Source organism: Phocoena sinus, chromosome 5 (assembly GCF_008692025.1).
Source record: "Phocoena sinus isolate mPhoSin1 chromosome 5, mPhoSin1.pri, whole genome shotgun sequence".
Lineage (NCBI taxonomy): Eukaryota > Metazoa > Chordata > Mammalia > Artiodactyla > Phocoenidae > Phocoena > Phocoena sinus.
Genome location: NC_045767.1, coordinates 18924361 through 18933503, shown reverse-complemented (window position 1 = coordinate 18933503; position 9143 = coordinate 18924361). Strand labels below are relative to the sequence as shown.

Sequence of the window (9143 nt, the reverse complement as noted above, 5' to 3'; positions counted from 1 at the left end):
GGTTTCATTTCAGTGGAAGAAGTGGAGAAGCATTAAGCTAGTAATAGAGTGTGGTAGGAAGGCAAAGTTGTTACTTATTTTTTGATCCATCAATAGAAAGATGTAATTATTACAGTTGGGAAGACAACTATTAGAAAAATTGAAAAAATATATGTCTGGTAGGGAATGAGCGAGTTGGAGGACATTATTTAATTTTCACATATCCATAGAAATATAAAAATAACTGCTAAAGCCAGGAAAGTTATGAGTAGCAGAATGGAAATCCAATTTATGAGTGGAGGAGAAAAAGATAAAAAGAAACCTTATCAATCTAATAAGAGTGAGGAAAAGAGAGAAAAGAAAGTATACAAATGTACAATAAAGTGGAAGAAATAAAATTAAGTATATAAATTTTCACTACCATTGTGAAATTCTCCTATCAAAAGGCAAAAACTCTCAGACTGAGTTTGAAAATCAAATTGGATTATATTCTGTATCAGGCAGGGCCTCAGTAAGATGACACATTGGAAACAGGATAATTTGAGAAAGGTCTCCTCTGGAAAGTGTGCACGGGGAGTGGAAGTACAAGGCATAGTGCGATACTGGGTGAACACCAGCAGGGCTGTTCCCACTCCAAGGCCCAAAAGGACAAGGGGAGGGTGGGATTCCCAGAACCTGGAAAGAAAGAATCATGTAGAGTAGGACACCCAGAGAGGAGCAGTGACTCTTGGTTGAAGGTCATAGAGGTGACATCACAGGAAGGAGTCAAGAATTAACTTCAGTCTCCCTCCCTTGATTTAGCCAGAGAGCAAGGGAAGAAGTTGGTGTGGTCCCTACAAGTCAGCCCTTTTGCAGGGACCAGAAGGGTGAATGGTGGGTCCAGAGGAACAAGCAGACAAGATACTTGCCACACATACTGTTGACAAGCTCTACACCAAAATTAAAGCAACAAGGAAAACTTCGAAAAAAGGAAAGGTACGTAATAGTAATAGGATGTTAGTAGGATTTTCCTATTATCCAGAAGTTGTGAGATTTATGCTAGACCCAACGCTGGGGAGCAGATGGAGACAAATGTTCTCCCATAAGAGAACTATCTGGAAGTCAAGCTGCCAGAATATCCTGGCAGGACATACTAATGGGCACAGCAGCCAGTACCCTCCTCTCCCATTTGGGGATGGGGAAAAGTGATGTTTAGGCCTTAAGGAAAACAATATTCCTGGAGAGAAGCACTTGAGGAGATGCACAAAGATTGTAAATGAGGTGACTTGTGTCCAGTTCCTTGGCTGGATGCTTGCTGAGTTGCAGAACACACAGGTCTGGTCAGGTGATGCCACCAAAGTAATGCATACAGAGAGTTCTTGGGAGAGTAATGTGATCTCCTGAAGTATGGGGCATACCAGAACATGGACACTGTATCTACTTCTGGCCTGGAGAACCTTGAAGATGGCCACTGAATGACCCATGCCATCAGGGCTTGAAAGAACAGTGGTGAAGTGTAACCAGGAAGAAGATGGGGCAACCGTCCTCCCATCCCAAGTCCAACTTGATGTGACATGATATTACGGAGGATCTTATACTTTTTCCATCGTAGATAGAATACCAGCCACTATATCATTGGATAGTTATACCACATTTTAAATGACTTCTCTACAATCTACATGGACAAACAATTCATACAAAGGCTACTGGTAAATTAGGTACACGAAGTGCTTAACCAAAGCAGTATTTGTAACAATGGTAAAATACCATCTAAATGGCCCAAAATAGTGGATGGTGAAATGAATTATACACATATCAACTAGATGAAATTTAATTCTTAAAATAAGGATTCTTTGAATTGTGTAGCAAGATAAGAAATTATACTGTTAAGCAAGGAGAGTAGCATAAAAAAAATATTCCTAGTCTATGATTGGAACAGTGTAAAAAAGGGCATACACCAATGAGCAAATACAAAAAGCAAGCACAAATAAAACAAGAACTGATGTCTTAGGCTAGTGGAATGTGGATGAAGTCTTTTTTGCAGTCATCACTTCTGTTGTCATACAGTTGCTTAAGCAATAAGTGAAATCAAAGGCTCAAAACAGAGAAACAAATGGGTGGAAGCAGAAGAAGCAACAATTAGACAACCCTTGAGGAATTTTGCTTTAGACGGAAGCAGAAAATGGGGTGGTACCTGGAAAGGTCTGGGCCAAGGGAAGGGAGGGACTTTTATGAAGTTAGGGAAAGAGCTACATATTTTTATGCTGATCATATTTTTATGATCTACTGGGAAGGAGCAAAACTGATGCTGGGGAAAAACCCTTCAGCAAGGGAGAGGAAATGTGAGCCCACACTCAGGTGGAAGTGGGCAAGGGGCAGGTCAAGGGCCACATAGAGTACATGGGAGCAGATACAAGTAGGTTGGCTGTTTGATGGTGGGAAGTTGAGGGAATTCTATTCTGATTGATTCCATTACCTTCAGTGAAATAAGAAGCAAAAGGAGGAGTCAACTAAGAATGGGGTTTGTTGGAAGTTTAAGATAGAAGGAGAAGTGTGAAATGGTCTCAGAGGTTGAAAGTGTGAAACAACCAAGGCAATATGGTAGAATTCCCTGAGAAAACTGAGGGTCTACTTGAGGTCTGGGCAGTAACAGGTCTTACCGACATATCCTGTGCAAGACAACCTATCTCAACTATATGATATCAACGCCTTGAACACATGGTCTTTCTTTTTGCTGTGTCTCTTAAACAGTTCAGTTTTGGTGCCGTAAATTGCTAGTATCCTCCCTTTTCATTTTATGTGTGAACAATGATGTTGAAAGTACACTTGCAAGCAGCTGTCTTGAAGTATCAACTTCCATTTACTCTTTGAAAGTTTTATCATTATACCAGAACATCTTCTGGGAATATCAGAATGAGCTGACCCTAGACACTGACGCCATCACCCATCAGAAGCCATGACCCGTGATTTATGGGTGTGAATTAGATCGTAGACTCTCAAGAGGATTGACACCCTCAGCAACTGCAAAGTGAAGAAATCTGTGTCATTTTCCTCAGGATAAGTGAGGTAATTTTTTGGGGTTTTTTTTCTTTTATTTTGGTTTTGTTTTTGTTTTTAATGTGATGGCTTTAAGTGAAGACAGGGCGACACAAATTGCATGACGAGCTCCTCTCAAAAGTTATTTTTTGCAGCCTACACGCTGATGTCACTAACAGTACTTCACACCGGTGAGGTGGATATGATTGCACAGTGGGATTTATTCAAAGTGTATCAGGAAATGGGGGAGAGAAGTGAACACATTAAGAGGAAAAAAAAATTTTTAATTAATATAATAATTGACCAAGAAAAATGGTCAATGAATATTTGATCTTTTGTTCCTTTAAAAATCCATGTCGTATGAAAATGTGATGAGGAGAAAAGAACAATTAAAAGGTACAGGTACCTGACTGGCTTTTCCTGTCTCTTTCCCCAAATGTCAGGCTCATAGGAACCCCTATGGTCCACCTCTGTGCAGATAAAAATCTTTCCTTTCCAAAAAAAAATAAAAATAAAAAAATAAAAAAAAATCTTTCCTTTCCAGACTAAAAGTCAAAATTCTGAATATTTATAGCCTGAAGTTATTGTCTGTGAATCTGGTAACTTAGACCAGAGAGTGTTGCTTTGAACACTGGTATTTGAGGCACTTTCCAGATAACATTGAAATGACCTTTCCTTAGCACTTGCCAAACTTATGAAAAAATTTAAAAAACAGTAATTTAGTGAACTGACATTTTTTGCACATCAAGGTTATGCCCGAGATGATACCCAAAGTGAATATGGAAAAAAGAGGGACTCTCATCATGCTTTCAGGAAAAGTGTAAACTGACACAACTTTTTCAAACAAACTTGATAAAATGTACCCCAAAGTCTTAAAACATTCATTTATTTAATCAAAAGTATTTATTTATTGAGTGTCTTCTATATCAAGGGCTGGAAATTATATTCTATCAGTGAGTGAATAGACATTACACAAATAATTACTAGTGCAATGAGCCCCATGAAAGGAAAATCAAAAGGACCTAAGAGCAAAGAATTAGTCCTAAGAAAGTAATTAGAATTATACAGTAAGATATAATTTAAACAGTGAGAACTACCTAAATGTCCACAAGCAGTGGATTAAGTAAATTATTGTATATCCATGCAATGCAATAATACAATGGCATTAAGAATAAAGCTATAGAAAAATACTTAATAACATGTAGAAATGTTCATAATATACTGGTTAATGGAAAATGTTATAAAAATGTGTCCAGTATGACCCAATTTGGTAAAAACTAAACTATTTATAGATCTCTATCCTTATCCATCATCTATGAAGGATACACCAGAAAATGTTAGCATTATAATTGCTGGCTAGGGATATTACAGCAATACTTTCTTCTTTGTGCTTATCTTCATGAACATTCTTGTAGTTGTAAGAAATAATAATAGTAATAAGCATATAATTGGGCATGGGGTAACTGATATTTGAGAGAGAAGACCTAAGGAGTGTATTATTCAACTGTTCTTCTAAATTACGTGAAATCTGTTCTTGTATTAAATTAGATCAACAGAATACAGTGTTTCTGAAATACATTTTTAAAATCCTCTACAGAAATGCTTTCACCAAGTTACAACTGAATGATGAACTTGGTTTTATTAAGGCAATCTGAAGAATATTTTCTTAATCTTTGGCGAAATTACAGTTCAAAGTATTGGCCCTTAACGTTACTTACTGCTCCCTTTATAAAGGGCCACTTAACAGGTTTCTAAGAGAATTGATGCCAGAAAAGAGTTAACTTTTCCATGAGCTCTTATCAAATAGCACACATTTTAGAACACAACTTATTTATCTTATTGTCTTGTCTGCCAGGAAGATTAGAGCTAAATTCAGTGGTCGATTAATGTAAAGATCCAGCTCCTGGTACAATTAGTACTGTCCTTTTAAGTGACATGTGTTGCTCATTTTTATAATTTTAAGCTCTTCTGTCTTTTAATAGGCAAGTCCCCTCAGATTGTTTTTCTAAATAGACATGTAAGGTAGAGAGATGTCCAGATGCTCTATAATAAATAAACAGGAAAAATTGGAAATTAGTACTCATTTGCTGTTCGTACATATACATAATGCTAAAGTTTTTAAATAGTTGTCCTTATAATAATATGATTGATTGTTTTTCTAACTACGTTTGCATTTTACATGGATAGTGAAAACATTAACTTTATCTCAGCCTATTTGAATTGCAATGGTTTTAAATAGAATCTTTAAAATAACTTCATTATTCTATTAGTTAACTACTGGTCAGAATGTTAGTTTTTCAGACAGCACATTGTTTTGGAGAGTTTAAATTAATGAAATGCATTTTCCGATCATAGAAGGAGTATTGAGAGAACACTTGAAAATTTCAAGTCTAGTCAACACTGGTTCCAGTTTTTTTGTTTTTTTTTTAATCACTACTCCTTTCTGTATTACTTTTGTGAGAAGAACTTAACCTTAACACTAATTTGAAATGAACTTTTGTATTCTCCTAATGACTAGGGACTGAAGTGTTTAAATAACCTTTTTCATCCCCAGGGAGATGACTGCTGTAGGTCAGTCTTGAGGTCATTGGCTGAAGAGTTACAAAGAAAGTCATAGTTTTGGCTGAAGATATAGTAAATTGGACTATGATAAAGCTGATGCTTCCTCTGAGATGAAAGAGAAAAATATTCAATCCTCTCCTCTGAACATAAATAAACACTGGCTATAGTTAGCCAGTTTGGGTGGATTGGAGTTTAAAATATTTCTAAATTTGGTACACATTACCATATGTAGTCAGGTTAAAGCTACTGATGTCTGGGAACATTTCTGGGAAAACAGAAGTATATCCAAGAAAAGATAAAGAATCTTAGAACTGTAGAGATGGAAGCCCTATGGTGGTCCATTCTCCTGTGTCTAGAAAGGCTGACAAAGAGTCCATAATAAGTAGAAACTCTCTTTGGAGAACTGAAGGAAGAGTGTTTCTGCAGCTTCTTGCTGTAATGAACTTTCATTCAGCCTTTGCATAAAAGAACCTGATGAAACGTGGGAATTTGCATGATTATGGTAATCAGTGTTACCCTATCTTGAAAACTCTGTCTTGTCAATGTCTCCTTAAGATATTAATGTTCCAGGGCTTCCCTGGTGGTGCAGGGGTTGAGAGTCCGCCTGCCGATGCAGGGGACACGGGTTCGTGCCTTGGTCTGGGAAGATCCCACATGCCGCGGAGCGGCTGGGCCCGTGAGCCGTGGCCGCTGAGCCTGCGCGTCCGGAGCCTGTGCTCCGCAACGGGAGAGGCCACAACAGTGAAAGGCCCGCATCCCGCAAAAAAAAAAAAAAAAAAAAAAAAAAAAAAAAAGATATTAATGTTCCATATGTGATGTATTCAAAGTTCAGAGAAATTGTACCCTCTTATCTGCTCACTAAACATCTATTAATGAAGCCCAGGTATGGTAGTTTTGGGGGCAATTATTTACCCTATTGGTTTCTACTAATCATGTGATCTTTCATGTTTCTTTTTTCAGTATACCAACAGCAATGATGACCTTTATTTTCAAATCATGGACAATCAGAGGTATAGATTTACACGGGGATTGTAGGCCTGGGATTAGGCCATTGAATTTTTAACTTCCATGTGATATTTTTTACGTGACTTTTTTCTAAGCCAGATTCTGCCATGCTATACTTGCTCAATTTATTCTTTTTTTAAACTTAGAAGCAGAACTTTACTATAGCTACTAATTTTATCTTAACCCTTCTAAGTTGTAGAAAGGCTTTTAAGTTTTAATTTTATCATCTGTACTACTAATTAGCATTTCCAGCTTTATGATGCTAAAACTTTAGCAAGAATGGCACCTCTATGAAGGCACGAGCGCTGTTCACTGGTCGGAATGTAACACAGTACAGTTACTTTGGAGGTGAATTTGGCAATGTATTTTAAAATTAAAGTTGAAAATGCAGGAACCCAATAAATCCATCGCTAGGTAACTCTGGAGAAAAAGTTAAATATATGCACATGGAGATATGTACAAAGATGGTCATCGCAGCACTGTTTGTAGTGGCCAAGACTTGTGTAAAACCTAAATGTACATCAGTCAGGAAATAATTAAGGACTCTGGAATGCTCTGTAGCCATTAAAATGAACAAGGTAGATCCATGTTTAATTATCATGGAAAGAATTCTAAGACATACACTGAGCGAAAACACAAGTTACTGAAAGTTAGGGAAACGTGATACCATTTATGTAAAGATACATACAGTCATACTAAACAACACTGTATCTTTTCTATGGTACACATATGCATGTAAATGCACAAAGAAAAATCTGAAGTGATACACCCCAAACTGAGAAAAATGGTTTTATCTGGGAAGAAGAAGGAAGTGACTGGGATTGGGGGTGGAGTCCAAAGGATACTCTCACCATTATCTGTAATGCTCTCATTTTTCACAAAGATATCGTATAACTTTGTATTATTGTACAAAGTTAATTTTTAACTGGTTAAAACCCAACAACGAAAAGAATGAAAAGAAACCTAATTCAAGGTGTCAATAAAAATGTTTAAAAGGAAAACATCCTTAAGCTCACATTAAAAAAATACTCCTTCATTTTATAGAAATGGTAAATGAAGAAATAAGAAACCAATTATATGACATTAGCTGCCTGAGAAAGTCCAGGAACATCTTCTCACTGGAAGATTCTCAACGTGTCCTTGTGGACATTTGGGGAATGGGCACCAAGTCAATCCATGCTCTCTCCTGTTCCGTGATGTGGCCTATTTCTGGGCCCTCATCCCTTCATATTCAGTGAATTTTGGTTTTATCTCTTATAATGGAACTGAAAATTAAAATACCTCAGAGTCCAACTTTGAGGAGCGAGGCAATAAGTGGATGAAGGGATACTTACAAAGATCTTCTCTCAAAATACAACTGCAGCCACTTTCCAACGGGGAGGATAAGATGGAGTGCAGAAGTCAGCAGAGAGCTGTCCCTGGAATCCTACAGGACACGGCCAGAGACGACACAGGGCATCTTTACTTCATGGACACTCTGCATTTACTTTCTGGTTTTTATTGAGGAATTTTACCTCAAATTATTATATTTTTCTCATTACATATGTTTTCAAATAAGTAGGAAAAATTAGTACATGCATATGGTTTAAAAAAATCAAGTAGTACAAAAACAGTACAATGAGAAGTCTTCCTTTAACTGCAGATTCCAGTCCCCAGAGGCAGACACTCCTGAAATACTCTGTCTATAAAAGCACGTATCGGGTTGGCCAAAATGTTCATTCGTTTTGTTCCGTAAGATGCCTCTAGTAGCACTTAGTTGTCTTTAACTTCATTCGAAACAATTTTGTTAGATTGTATTGTGACAGCTGTCGTATCAGCGTGTATTTAAAAAAAAAAATTATCAATATTGGTGAATTTTTGTGTAGCCCTTTTAATATTGAAGTTGGAAGAAAAAAGCAACATTTTCGGCATATTATGCTTTCTAATTCCGAGAAAGGTTAAAACGCAACTGAAACGCAAAAAAAGATTTGTGCAGTGTATGGATAAGGTGCTGTGACTGATTGAATGTGTCAAAACTGGTTTGCTGGAGATTTCTCACTGGACGATGCTCCACAGTCTGGTAGACCAGTTGAAGTTGATAGTGATCAAGTTGAAACATTAACTGAGAATAATCAGTGTTACACCACGCGGGAGATAGCTGACATACTCAAAATATCCACATCAAACGTTGAAATCGTTTGCACTAGGTTGGTCATGTGAATCACTTTGATATTTGGGTTCCTCATAAGTTAAGCGAAAAAAACCTTCTTGACTGTATTTCCGCATACAGTTCTCTACATACATAACCTACATAACGAAAACGTTCCATTTTGAAAACAAATTGTGATGGGCAATGAAAAGTGGATACTGTCCAATAATGTGGAACGGAAGAGATCATGGGGCAAGTGAAATGAACAACCACCAACCACGCTAAAGGCTGGTCTTCATCCAAAGAAGGTGATGTTATGTATATGGTGGGATTGGAAGGGAGTCCTCTATTATGAGCTCCTTCTGGAAAACCAAAGGATTAATTCCAACAAGTACTGCTCCCAATTAGATCAACTGAAAGCAGTACTCGATGAATAGTATCCGGAATTAGTCAA

The 9143-nt window shown here is 37.2% G+C and overlaps 1 long non-coding RNA gene across 1 annotated transcript; it reads left to right on the top strand.

Moving 5' to 3' along the window:
• The first annotated feature begins 223 nt into the window (after positions 1-223).
• Positions 224-8410, top strand: LOC116753854. Its single transcript, XR_004349887.1, has 3 exons — positions 224-954; positions 2850-3024; positions 6517-8410. It is a non-coding gene; the product is annotated as an uncharacterized LOC116753854 (long non-coding RNA).
• Positions 8411-9143: the final 733 nt, after the last annotated feature.